The sequence below is a fragment of the Camelus dromedarius genome, chromosome 20 (assembly GCF_036321535.1).
Source record: "Camelus dromedarius isolate mCamDro1 chromosome 20, mCamDro1.pat, whole genome shotgun sequence".
Taxonomy (NCBI): domain Eukaryota; kingdom Metazoa; phylum Chordata; class Mammalia; order Artiodactyla; family Camelidae; genus Camelus; species Camelus dromedarius.
Window position 1 is genome coordinate 16,656,155 of NC_087455.1, and position 14,053 is coordinate 16,670,207.

The window sequence follows — 14,053 nt, forward strand, 5'->3', positions numbered from 1 at the left end:
CAGAGGCGATTACTGCTCCTTGAAATACAAATACACAGGAACAGCCCATGCAGTGAGTAGGTCAGTACTCATTTTGGACTTTCCCTATGACACTAGTAATCTCTACACTGCTCCCTTCAGTTTGATTTGAATGTGTGGCTCCAGCAGTCCCTTCCCGTGGTAAGCTGTTAACTTTACAAGGTTCTAAAGAGACCGCAAATATTTCTCAATGCTTTTGTGTGAGTGCCAGAATTTACATCCATCACTGCCCTGTGGGAGGGTTGCCTTTTCAGTAATGCAAAAAACAAACAAACAAACAAAACCCCCCAAAACGGGGATGATCGGTTCCCTTTCTCCTTTAGACAAGTACGCCTTGGAAAAGCATAAGCTCAGCTGCAGGCCCACGAGCTGACATGCCAACCTGCAAAGTCACTTTTTTGAAAATGACTTTGTTTCTTCATTAGTTAAGAACTGAGCAGGCAAGAAAAATGTCTAAAAACCAAATTCCCCATTGAAATTTTGAGGTCTCTTTAAGCAAAAATGACCTTCTCCTGGCTTTGCAGGTCAAGAAACCATTAGAAAGAAATCATCTCAGCTGCCCAAAGATGGCCTCAAGTCCAGCCACCTGGGCGCCAAAGCCGACGCCACGCTGACGCAGATGGGTACCCAGCCAGGAGAGGTGAGTTCCAGTGTCACGCTCTCTCTGCTCCTCCAGCCCGGGAGGGAAGGGAGTGGAAGATGGGTGGAGAGGACAGCAGACCAAAAAATCAACAACGTGCAACATGTCTCATAGCCAGGTCAGCTGTGGCAGTCCCGTCATGCTGCTGACCTGTCCCAGCACCGTGCAGAGCGCGCCAGCCCCTCTGTCAGATGGGCCACTTGTAACCTTCCATCTTGGCGCCCGTCCACCAGCCTCAAATAAGCAGACAAGGACGAGTTCTAGTAACCGTTGAAAATACCCTTCAATCTACAGAAGCTTACTGTCAAATGATGGATAATAGCTTGAACTGAGTTAAGCAGAAATGGCTAGCAAAATATCATGGAAGTTTTGAAAGAAACTCAAAGAAAGTTCAAGCTCTTGTTTTGATTTTGACTATTTCTTCCTAACTGTGCCACTCTGGACTGGTCACTGGTCCTCTCTGAGTGCTATTTTCCCAATTTTTCTAATTTTCTTATAGAAATAGCAATTATATTTTAACCGATCTACCTGTCAGTTATTAGTCAAAGGTCAAATGATTAAAAGATCTCAGGGTACTTTGCTGACTTAAGGCACTGTACAAATGCTGGATTGTGTCCTATGGTTTATATGATAAAATAAGAGGGTACAGTTAAAGATAGCATGACAATGTAGATATATTTTATGAATAAGGACATCATTCTTATTTAAACTTTTGACACTGTTTGGAACAAAAGCAGATTTTTGTTTCCAGACAAGCAGCTCTGCAGAGTGGTCCACAGGTGGTCCATACTGTCCCATCCCCTTCCTCCTAATCCTCCTCTGGGCGTGAACAGGACAATCTCTGGATCCTTCTGCTTTATTTGCAAAGTGTGTGGTGTGGCGAGACAAACGTAAGGCCAAAATGAGGCAAATAATGGCTCCTTTACACTTTGCACTGCCTTGCTTTAAGGACTTCATGAAATAAAGTATGAGAAAATTCTTAGAAAAGAATAAAGTGGTTTACAAATGGTGCCTTAAGCAAAGTTCTCATCATGCTCAAAAATTTTGAGCCTCCACTGCCCATAGAACAACAGTAGCATCTGGCTTTCAAATCCATCCACACTTTTCCTTCAGCATCTTCCTTCTCTGCTGTTTTAGCACAATGACAAGGTCCTCTGTCACCTGCGCTGCTCACCTTCCCTCTGCTGGGGTCACGCACCAACCAACACACCCAACAGTCTTCTTCCACCGCCACCACCATCAACACACCCCCATCCCACCCTCCGCCCACCTCTGGGCCTCCAGTAGCCTTCTTTTTCCTGCCTGGAATCCATTTCTTTCTCATATCTGCTTCGCAAAGCCTTGCTTATTTTTCAAAGCCCCTCTCTTTCAGGAAGCCTGTCCAGGTAGCTCCACTCCCATCAAGCCTGTTTCAAATGTATCCTTCCTACCTGCTAAACTCCGAAAGACCTCACATCATACTTACATCATTATGCCTTTTGATCTTCTCCACCACTTCTTTTCTGTAACTTTTTAAAAGCCTAGGTAACAGCATAGGCAAAGCTCTGATTAAGTGACCAGGTGATAAACTCCCAGAAGACAAGAAAGACACGTGGACATCTATCTACCTTCAGCAGGTTTCCGCCGTGCTTAGCACAGGACTGAACACACTGCAGGTATTCCTGAACACTTGTGTCTGAGTTGACTGCCATGGTTTCTGGAAGATTTTCTGCTTTAAATATCTAGTTTATACTGTTACATACGCAGTAACTGTAGCATGAAATATCCTTGAAACTATAAAATCTCTCCACTCAATGGCCTAGACAGCTGTGCCTGCACAGCACAAGGTACAATCATTCTAAAGTAATACTTAGTGAATTTGTGAATTAGTGAATTTGATCACAGACAGGCCCGGGCAGCTGTGAAGAGCTTACTGCTTGCCAGGCATTGTTGGAAGTGCCTTGTGTATATTTTCCATTTAATACTCAGAACAGCCCTAAGAAGTGAATACTGTTATTAGCATCTCCATTGTACAGATGGAGAAACTGAGGCCCAGAGGAATGAAAGGACACAGAGTAAGGATTCAAATGCAAGGAGTCCAGCCTCAGAACCAGAGCTACACTCTGCTCTGTTGTTTCTCATCTGAAAAAGCCCTAAGGGACTTGACTGCTTTGGCTTCTGAACTGCCAGATCTTTGCTCTATGCTGCCCTAAACCTTATCTTACTTGGATTTAAAAGAAAGGCCACAAAAAACCCCTCTTCCACACTTCCCACTGCGCCTGCCCCTAGGGACTTCTGCTTTTGTGTTCCTTTCATGTCCCCAACATTTAACAACCGCAAGAGAGGCAGCAGAGCTTCCTTCAAATGTAAACTGTGGTAAGTACCAGGCTGTTTGGAGCCCAAGGAGCTCCTGAATCAGTCACTGTTTGCTGCTCCCTCTAACAAATATCTCTTTGAGATTCGAGAATGACTCAATCACACATCCCACACCTGCCAAGCAGAATCAGCTGCCTTGAGACCTGAGCTGTTCTGCGAGTACACAGTGTCAAAGGGCGAGCCCATTTATAGACTTGGTTAGTTCTGTGATGCACTAGCGAGGGGAAAACAACCCTCGTTTATATAACACTGAAAATTCAGGATGGGTAACCTAGACGAGAACCCAGGAAACATAAATATTGAAATATGACAAATGATGATACAACAATATTATTACTAACCAAGGTACAAACACCTCTTTAAAACTGAGCAGCAAAATGTTTCATCATATTCCAAATCAGTTTCCCTACAGAAGCCACAGGCCATGAACCTTCTGAAACTGAATGCAAAATTTGTGTGACTTTCCCTATGTTTTTTGGCTGGAAGAGCCACAGCTCTCATGAATTTGAAAGCCCAGCCACGAGGCTTCCTCTTGCCAAGAAAGTGTTCCTGCTGCACAATGGCTGGAGTTAGAACCACTAAGTCATCATGTCTAGACCCAGCTTCTGGTCCCACTGTGCAAAATCCTTCCAAATGGTGTGGTTTAGAGGTGCAAGTATGTCTTTGCCTCTACTGGAACTCTACCCGCAGAAGCAATTGTCTTTGAGAGCAGAAATAATAACACAGAGACTATCCTTTGTACCAGGACCCAAAAGGTGACCTCGGCTGTCCTCAGGTTCTACTGCTTCCATCTGCCTAATTCTCACTGACTGCCATGTGGCGCCTACAGAAATATGAACCTTCAAAGGCCATTTCATGTACCTGAGGAGGAATGGTAGAGACAATCTGGGCTGCTTTTCCCATACGCACTGTTTACATTCCTCCGGAGCCAAACCCCATCCTTTCTCTCCTCCCGTAGTCTCGGCTATTCCCTGTACACACCTCCTTCCTCTGCCACTCCCCTGCTCTGGATTCCTCTTAGTATGTCTGTAATTTATTTTAAAATATTTCAGCACAGTGTGATGTTATATATACATTTGTCAGGTTAGTCTACCCTGTGCATATAGGCAGTTGACTTAACCAGCATACCCACTTTCCAGGAGGTGAACGAGCATTTCATCAGAAGATCCACAGTCCAGGCACTGAGCCCTGTCCATTGTCCAGCAGCATCAGTGACCTTGTTACTTAGCATAATGGTAGTAAAACGGGCTCTCATTGGTGAAATTACGGGTATACAAGGCACTGGATTGGCTAAAGCATGTCTTCTCGATGGCAGTGATATATTCCACACATGGGCAATATTTCTTTGGAGGGGGAAGAGGTAAAAGGAAGCCTGAAATATTGCAGGGGTTTCATGTTCTTCTAAAGCACAACCCTACCTGAGAACATCTTCTGCCTTAGTATTTAATTTCTCTCCTTAAGTTAAGTTTAATTGACTCAAAAATTTCTCCTTTGAGGAGAATAATGAAAAAAAAAATGTGAACATCTGGCTAAAGTAATTTAACACCCTCTATACCCTTGGAGGAATACAGCATGTAGCCAATTCTTCTTTTTTTTTTTTTAGCCAATTTTTTTTTTATTTTTAGGATCAGTAAGTATATTAGCTGTGGGCTTGTCATATATAACCTTTATTATGTTGAGGTAAATTCCTTCTATATCTAATTTGTTGAGAGTTCTTACTGTGAAAGGATGTTGAATTTTGTCAAATGCTTTTTCTGCAGCTATTGAAAACAATCATGTAATTTTTATCCCTCGTCCTGTTCACACCCTGTATCACACTTACCAATTTGCATATGCTGAGCCATTCTTGCATCCCAGGGATAAATCCCACTCAGTCATAGTATATGGTTCTTTTAATGTGCTATTGAATTCGGTCTGCTAGTATTTTGTTGAGGATTTTTGCATCTATGTTCATCAGGGATATTGGCCTGTAATTTTCTTTCCTTGTAATGTCCTTGTCTGGCTCTGATATCAGGGTGATGCTGGCCTCATAAAATGAGTTTCAAAGTATTCCTTTCTCTTCAATTTTTTGGAAGAGTTTGAGAAGGACTGACAGTAATTTTTCTTTAAATTTTGGTAGAATTCACTTGTGAAGCCACCTGGTTCCGGGCTTTTTATTTGTTGGGAGATTTTTGATTACTGATTTTCATCTCCTTACTGGTAATTAGTCTGTTCAGATTTTCTATTTCTTCATGAGTTTAGTCTTGGTAGGTTGTATGTTTCTAAGAAGTCTGCCGTTTCTTCAAGGTTGTCCAGTTTCCTGGCATATAGTTGTTCATAGTGGCCTCTTATGATCACTTGTATTTCTTTGGTATCAGTTGTCACACTCAAGAGTGAAAAGTTAAAAGCCTTTCCTCTGAGATCAGAAACAAGACAAGGAGGCCCACTCTCACCACTTCTATTCAACATAGTACTGGAAGTCCTAACCACAACAATTAGGCAAGAAAAATAAGTAAAAGGCATCCACACTGGAAAGGAAGGAGTAAAATGATCTCTGTTTGCATTTGATATAATCTTACATACAGGAAACCCTGAAGACTCCACCAAATATCTGTCAGAACTAATAAATGAGTTCAGTAAAGCTGCAGGATACAAAATCGGCACACGAAAATCAGGTGCATTTCTATACACTAACAATGAACCATCTGAAAGAGATATTAAGAAAGAAATCCCCTTTACAATAGTATCAAAAGAAGAAACTACTCAGAAATAAAGTATTTTTAGTATCAGTGACCTAGCTTTGATCCCCGAACTGTCCTGTATTCTACCTCTGATCCTAGGAGCACTCGTTTGCCTGATGGAGGCGTTGTTACTACATCCTGCCACCGCATATTGTCACATTTGCCTCATGTCAACCTACAATGCAAATTGTTTCTAGAAGACCAAAAATTTGACGGGAGTTGGGGCTTGATCAAAGTGTAAGTTCAAACTGTGTGACCATTTGGGGTCTGCATGCTGATAAATATCTATAGATACCAGATTTTAATCTAAGAAGAGAAATTACCCTCATTTACTTTCAACTGTTGGTTGCTATCGTGATACCTAATCACTCTGCAGGACAAAATTGACTTCCAGCTTTAGAAAGCCCTCATGTTCGTTATAAGCAGCAGAGCTAGTTGCAAAGAGCGCAGACTCTGGAATTAGACTGTCTGGACTCAAATCTATTCACTAGCTGTTGATCTCATGCAAGGTACTTACCTCCCTCAGCTCCAGTCCTCTTTTTAGAAAAACAGGAAGAGTAACTGTATCTATATTATGTAAAATACTAAGAACAGTATCTTAGAAATTGTAGGCATTCAAAAATATCATCGTCATCATCATCTTTGTTACTTTGGGGAACAATTAAAACTCAATTTATCTAGAAAAAAATGCAGAAACTAAAAAAATGTGGAAGTTCACGTACACTTAGCATAAATGCTTCTTTCTGTATAGCTGCCTATTTTACCATTTAGTTCTCTTGCATCCTTTCGACATGTTGGGTACTAATTCCACACATAGGCTCCAAGGAAATATCCTTTATTAGTAGTAAGAGAAATTTACATGGCACCGTAGGACTAATAAACTCTTTCACGTGCATTATCTGATTCTCCGAGTATCTTTATGAAGTGTGTATAGCGTCATCAGGTAACCAGAATATTCATTTTATAGACTATGAAACTCAGAGGCCCAGAGAAACGAAGTGGCTTGACCAAGAGCACTTGGATATAAGGTGGTGGCGCTAAGACTCACTCTTCTGCTTGTCAGGACTTAAGGATTTGATGATGCTTGTCCCGGTGACAATTACTTTCCTGCTTCCGGTGGTCCTCTTGCTTCTGCTCTAGTCATATTGCCGAAATGGTCCTTCTGTATGTGTGCCAGATCACTTCACTCACATCTTCAGGCATGCCGATGGCTTCCCACTGCCCTTCAACTCAAATGCCAAATCCTTGCCCTGACCGTCTAGACACTGCCTGGTCTGGCCCTGCCCACCACTCTGGGCGCATGTGGTTAAAATCTCCCTCTTATTTCCTTGGCTTTAGCCCACTGCCATGTCTCACCTGGGTTACCACACTTGCTTTTCGCTCTACCTGGAAGGCTCTGACCCCACCTCCTAGAACAGGCAGTGTCCTCATCATTCCCTTGTCCAATCAGAAGCCGCTTCTTCAGAGAGCTCTTCCCTAAGAAGCTCATAAAAGTAACCCCTTTCTAGGCATGCGCCACGACACTAACTTGTACCGTGGACTTTGACTCTCCTATCACTCTCTGCGACTGGCTTGCCGGCACCCAAAGAGTTTATTTCTCCACCGATTTCTTTACACTCTCTCTCCCCACTGACTGAAAGCTTCAGAAGTGTGGGAACTATTTCTGTCTTTATGGGGGGTAGAGTGTCTGGTACCTATTTAGTACCTAATACCTAGTAGGTATTAAGTAAGTATTTGTTCAATACATGAATGAAAATTACTTTATTTGTGGTGAAACAGACTTTCTTTCCCAGTTTTGTTAATAGTGACCCTTCAGCTGAAAATTAAATACTTTCATTCCCCTCTTTAGCTTACCAGTCACCTATAGATGCTCCTTGCGGCTAAGCCATTTCCTAGGCAAACTCCTGTTTCAGGAAGCAATTCTCTCTTGCAGGTAGTTTTTCTGAAAATTATTTCATCAAAATCTTTGTTTCTAAAGGTTTGTGTTAGTTAAAGGAGGGGCCTTTCCCAGATAGAAGCACCTGATTGACGGCTAGGAAAACAGCTCGAAGGGTTCTCATCTATCATATTTTCCTTAGCCAGGTGCAGACAAATTGCATGGCAGGGGATGGATCTGGGAGAGAATCTCGGAACTGACACCAGAGATGACCACATTTCCTGACGGACTTTTGAAGAGGAAATCTGAGTATGCACGCAATATTTTCTAACATCCTTCTGATATGAACATTTATTTGTTCCAAAGCCTTTGGGTGAGTGATTGTTGGGATATGCATCTCTGTTTAATTAAGGAAGCCATTTCTTGGGACTGAGTAGACACCAGATGGGTATCTGAATTTCAGGAAACTCCAGCTGAAGTGACTGGAATGACTGGCAGACAAGGTCAAAGTGTTTATCAGCAAGGAGTTAAGTCTTTTCCTCTGGTTGCAGAAAACAACAGCCACCGTGTTTTGGCCTGTTGAAATTTGTTTTCCTTTCTCCCAACTTCTCTCCCATCCCCTTAGAGGGATCATGAATTTGGCACCACCCTTGCCAGACATTTCAAACAGAAAATTGTGCTGTGTGTTGCCTGTGCAGAAAGGCTTGACATATTTTTTGCTTTGTTCAAGTGGGCAGGGTATATGATGCTATTTAATGTAACTTAGCTCTTCTCTTAAAAGCCTTTATCAAAGAATGTACAAGATATCCCCCCTGCTAGTAGCTTGCCAACCTCATACAGTTAGAGCAACTGGAATCTGCAAACATGTGATGCATTTTAGAAGGTACTGTAGGCATGAAAAGTGAAACTGCCTTCACTATGGAGGCTTTGAAGAGGGGAAAAGAGAGTCCCGAAAAGGAGGAAAAAAGAAATTTGAGGGAGAGAAAAGGCGTGGCTTTCCAGTTACATATTCAACACATTTATCTGAGCACTCTAGCAAGTATTGCAAAAGTCTAAATTCCCTTGAAAATTAAGCATGAGATAAGTCCTGAACGAAGGGCCAGAACTGTACTGCTATGGATTGAACTGTGTTCCCTGCAAATTCACATGTTGAACTCCTACCCCTCAATGCGACTGTATTTGGAGATACAGCTTTTAGGAGGTAAATAAGGTTGAATGAGATCATCAGAGTGGAGTTCTAATTCGATAGAATTGCTAGCCTGGTAAGAAAAGAGAGAGCTATCTTTCTTTGAATACACACAAGGAAGAGGTCAGGCTAACCCACAGTGAGAGGGTGGCCACCTACAAGCCAGAAAAAGAGGGCTCACCAGAAGCTGCACCCCGATCCCAAACGTTCAGCCTCCAAGACGGTGAGAAAATAAATGTATGTGGTTTCAGCCACCCAGTCGATGGTATTTTGATATGGCAGGGCAAGCTGACTAAGACAGATTTCGCAGCCTCCGCTTGGTGGGCTAATACAAGATGTTCAGCCCTGAATCGTCGATGAGGCAGCTTTCTTTACAGAGTGTGAAAAACCAGCCTTCCCACTTAAAGAATGCAGGGCTCCTTTCAGTGCCGTGTGACAGGGGCTACAGGGAGTAGTATTAACTTATTTTAGTTATCGCCCTGCCCCCAACAAAGGGGTAAGGTTAATATTAATAGTAAGGTGTTTGGGAAACAACTTGACAACACTTATCCAAACACAAAATCCATATACCTTTGCCCCAGGTAGATTTCAAAGAATTTATCCTTAAAAAAGTCCACTCACCTAAATGTGCCAAGATGTACACATAAGAATACTCATTGCCACGTTGCTCGTAACAGAAAAATACTGGAAGCAACTGAACTGTCCATCACTAGAGCACTAGTTCAATAAATGATGGCAGAGTCATACACTAGAATGTTGTGCTATGGTGAAAAAAGAAGATACTTCTATATATATTTGTGTCCATCCTCTGTCTGTTTGCTCCCACAAACCATCCTTTGTTCCCCCCGTTCTTCTCTGTATCACAGGAGAGCCCACCAGCTCACGCTGCGTTCCCAGGTTCCCATGCCTCTTGGTTCCTGCCTGGGCTTGGCCAATGGAAAGCTCTAACAGGAACTTTGAGGGGCAGTATTTCTGACTGCAGCTCTGTCTTTTCAGAGCTCAGATCCCACTGGACAGAACCACTGTGGTTCCACCTTCCTTCTGGTGAGAAAAGCCCCCATCTCTCCCCTTTGAACCACGAGGGTAGGGGGGTAACGGCTTTATGTCATCCCTCATCTCTTGGCTGTATTATCATCCTCTGACTTCTCAGGGATTCTATAATCAGTTCCATGTATTCAGTTCTCTCTTTTAAAGACCTCAGACTTGATGCTGGGATGGGACAGAAACAATGTGAAGTGGCAAAGCAACCTTTGGAACACTATAGAGCACGCTCCTCTTTGCATGAAACAACAGGATATCTGTCCATAAACATGTGTTTGTATGTGATCTGAATGATCATACAAGAATCATTAACAGTAGAAGCTTTTGTAAATGGGCAGTGGAGGTCTGAAGAAAAATGGAAGTTTACCCTCCATAGTATCCGTGTTAAGATTTGAATTTTTACCGTAAGCAGGTATTAAAAAGAAGTTTAAACTTGGAAAAATACTTTTCAAGTTACGCTGTGGTTTTTAGTGAAAGAGCGTCTTCTCTTTTATGACTATGTTTGGACCTACGACCCTGAGGGTGGCAGGGTGAAAGTCAGAGAATTTCCATCCCACAGCAGCTATAATAGTCATGTCATTCCTATGCTTAAAACCCTCCTGTGTTTTCTGTGGTGTTTTGGAGAAAGACTAGAATCAGTTACACTTTGCAGCCTGACCACTGTCCCCTCACTTCTGCAGCCTCTTCCAGTCCAGGCAATGACTTGCTCTCCATGTAACAGGCATACTAGGCTTCTCCTAATTCCTGAAATCACACCTTTTTCTCACCTCAAGGTCAGCTAACAGCCTGTCGTCCCTGCCCAAGGGCTCTCTCTCCCACATCATCTTCTCACCACTAGTTAACATACTCACTTTAGAGAGATGTGGTTTAAAATCATACTAGGTCAGTTACTCCTACTGTAACTTATTTCTTTCCATGTAGCACACAGTCCTGTTTTTATATATTTGTGTGACTGTTTGATTAATGCCAGCTTTAGATGAAGGGACCATTTTAATGAATGAGTGACAATGCTGGAGTCATCCTACCACTGAGTGGGGACCCTAGCTAGCTCTTACTGAGCCCTGGTCCAACACGTCCAGACCCATAAGCGATGGGTCACTTACTCAAGCAGAAAGCACTTCAGCTATATATATAACCTTGCCTTTCTGCACATTATTTCTTAAAGCAAGCACACATCCATTTTTATACAGAGTCTATAACACCTTAAAAGTCAAATAGCTTTTGTCTAGAATATTAGTAGTTAAAATTGTGTTTATTAACGAAGAAACTGGCAAACATTAATAAAAGAAAAGAGAGGAAAATCAATAGGCTAGTTGCATATTTCTCTTCTCTTCCTTCTGTTTCTTCTATGAAATCAGAAAAAGATTCATTTTAATATCAATGAAATAACAAGGAATATTTTCTTGTTCTTCTAGTTAATAACCTTTCATATACAATTACCTCAGAACCTGTACTTCCAGTTGGCAGGAGTGGGAGCTCAGGTGTAAGATGTTCTAGACATTCAATCAGTCACTTCAGAGCCCACTGTACGCTTTGTCTCCTAGATGACCTAAATCAACTCCTGTCCTGAGTTTCAGGCATTTCCATTATGATGATGATTATAAATGGCCTTCCATATCAGGTGCTTTGCTGCTGTGCTAAAGAGACGAAATGTTTTCCTGGTGGGACTTCCCAGTATTCAGGCACCATTTCTCTAAGACATAGGATTGGCTGAAATGGAGGCGGGAACAATCAGAAATCTGGGCAGTGAAAACGTGTTTGATCTGGGGCCAAACTCAAATTTTGAGCTCAGGGAAGAGAAGATGAGGACTATCTGATGAGGGGCCACCTAGAAAGTCAGCATCACATGTCTCTGGTGCCCAGAAACAGAAGGTTACATTTACAGGACACTTGGTTTAATGTCACCAATCGCCCCTGCCAGTGAAGGCTCTGTCACAGGAAGATGAATGGGGTCTGCCAAGTGAGTGTTCCGACAGCTCCCCTTGGATTCAGTCTCGAATCCCTGGGTCCATTCCAATCCAGGCTTAAGATGAACTCCAGCCTCCAAGTGTTCAGGGCCTGCTGCTCACTGTCGTGCATGACATGGGAAGACCCAGGGGAACTGGCCAGATTGCTCCAGGAATAGAACAAATGATGTGACCGATAACTCAGACTGTCTGTCTATTTCTTGGCAGTGGGAGAGTAATAAACAGCCCACGGTCAGGCCCTGAAATGCACAGTCAATACATAGTCTATTTTGTGACTCTTGGATAAATGGTGCCTGACTTTTCTCAAGATGACAGCTAACTACACCCCTTTCCACATACACGCACACACACACACATACACACACCACTGCCATTACTATTATTTATTGAATAATTTTAGGGAGGCCAGATGCTGGCTGAACTAAAACTTCAAGGACTATCATAGGAAAATATATGATTCCTGCCCTCAGGAGCTTACAGTCCAGGCTTATCTTGTATTTGTATAAATGTCTCTGCAAGAATCTCAGATAATAATAATAATAACATAATAATAATAATAGCTAGCAGTTAGTGAGTACTTAGTGTGAGCTAAATACTATGTTGAGTGCTTTACATGTTTTATCCAATTTAAACCTCATAGTAACCTTTATAATCCTCTGAGGTTGGCATGATTTTTATTCTCACTGTACAGATAACGAAATCAAACAGAAACACAAATAGGTTAGATAAAACTTGCCTAAGGTCACAGAGCCAGGATGTAGTAGATCTGGGGTTCAAGTCTAGGAGTCTGGCTCTAAAGACCAGTATCTTACGTACTCCCCTAAAATAATCACAGCTGTAAATGAGTAAATATTTCCTATGCTAAGTTATCTCAGCATGCTTTATGTAGTGCTCACAATTAGTGATTAATCTAATTTATGTAACACTTAAAAAATGCTTTTATTTTCTCCTGCCCACATTTCTGTAATAGCAGTACTATATTTTACACACGAGGAACCGAGGCTTAGAGAGTCATACAGCTGTCCCAGGGCTAACACAGCAGGACTCAATCCTTGGTCAGTTTTCTCCAATATTTGACTCTTGCACACTGGCATTATATGCCAGTTCAAGAAAAATGCCTTCAAATGGTACCCTAGACAAGCATTACCCTAGTAAAGACAATAACACTGTCGTTTACATGGTGCTTTACTACTCACATTTGAATTTACTCGAGTCCCATGGTCAGTCTGAAAGTCAATAGCTCAGGTCGTAGGTGTCAAAGCTGAAGTTCAGAAGCTGAGGGGCAGGTCTGGAGTCATACCACTTCGTCCCCACTCACTGATCTCCATTCAGTCACTAGTTCACTTAAGAAACCACAATGCTGGGGAAAGAGAAAGCTGAATAAGCCCCTCTGTCTTCTGTAATTCACGGTCAGAGCCGAAGAGCTGAAATCTTTCCAAGTACTTTCTACTCTGTCTATGGATCCACTTTGACCTCCTGGTGGAAAGATGCTGCTTTGAAAGAGCAGATGCTCTGATCCCTGGGGGTAACACTGGGCCCCTGGGGGGTCACCCCTCCCCACCCCGCCCCGATTCTTCCCCTTTCTCTACTTGAACTCTGGTGAAAAGCAGAAGTTGCCCTCCTCAGGAGATACAGAATGGAACACTCAGCGCTGATGGGGAGGCTGGCTCTGCAGTGTCTTTTTCAGCATCTGTAAGGACAGAATTCTAGTTGCAACCTGAGAATAAACTGGTGAATTGCAGGACCTCAGAATGGGACCACACTTTAGACGTGGTTGGAGCCAACTTCCAGACAAGCTGGTGGTGGGAGTCCGTGGGGAAGGCAAGAACCACCAACAGCTTGGGGGCAGTGGGAAGACCACGAAGAGGCAACTCCAGAATTTCAGTATGTAAGACACTAAGGTACCGATAACCCTTTGATGATGATGGTGCTGACCAAGAAAATAGCGGCCAAGGTGTTTCCCAGCCTGCAAGGCTTTTCCTGCCCTGACTGTTTACCCCAGACAACAAACAGTGACCTGTTAAACACACGTAAGTTAAGAGAAGTTCCTTGTATATGGTTTATGCAACTTTGTTGATTAATGACTGCAAACTCCCCTAACTGTGCGCTCTGAGACAATGCAGTGCATGAATAAGAACGCTTGTGTTTTGAGCCCCCAGAACCCGCTAGGAAGGGGGTCAGACAAAAGTGGGACACAGTGTCTGGAACACACTGCAGGCATCGCCCGGATCTTGGCTGAATCGGACGCTC

At 42.8% G+C, this 14,053-nt stretch overlaps 1 protein-coding gene across 7 annotated transcripts in view; it reads right to left on the minus strand.

Annotated features, from left to right (window-relative positions):
* Window positions 1-14,053, minus strand: part of COLEC10 (collectin subfamily member 10) — a 398,420-nt gene that overhangs the window by 123,720 nt on the left and 260,647 nt on the right. For 6 of the 7 annotated variants that reach the window (XM_064476878.1, XM_064476883.1, XM_031439529.2 and 3 more), the window contains one exon: window positions 13,000-13,163. The exons of the other annotated variant lie outside the window; for it this stretch is intronic. The gene's annotated coding sequence lies outside the window, so the exon portion shown is untranslated. The remainder of the gene's footprint in view (window positions 1-12,999; window positions 13,164-14,053) is intronic. 7 annotated transcript variants of the gene reach the window in all.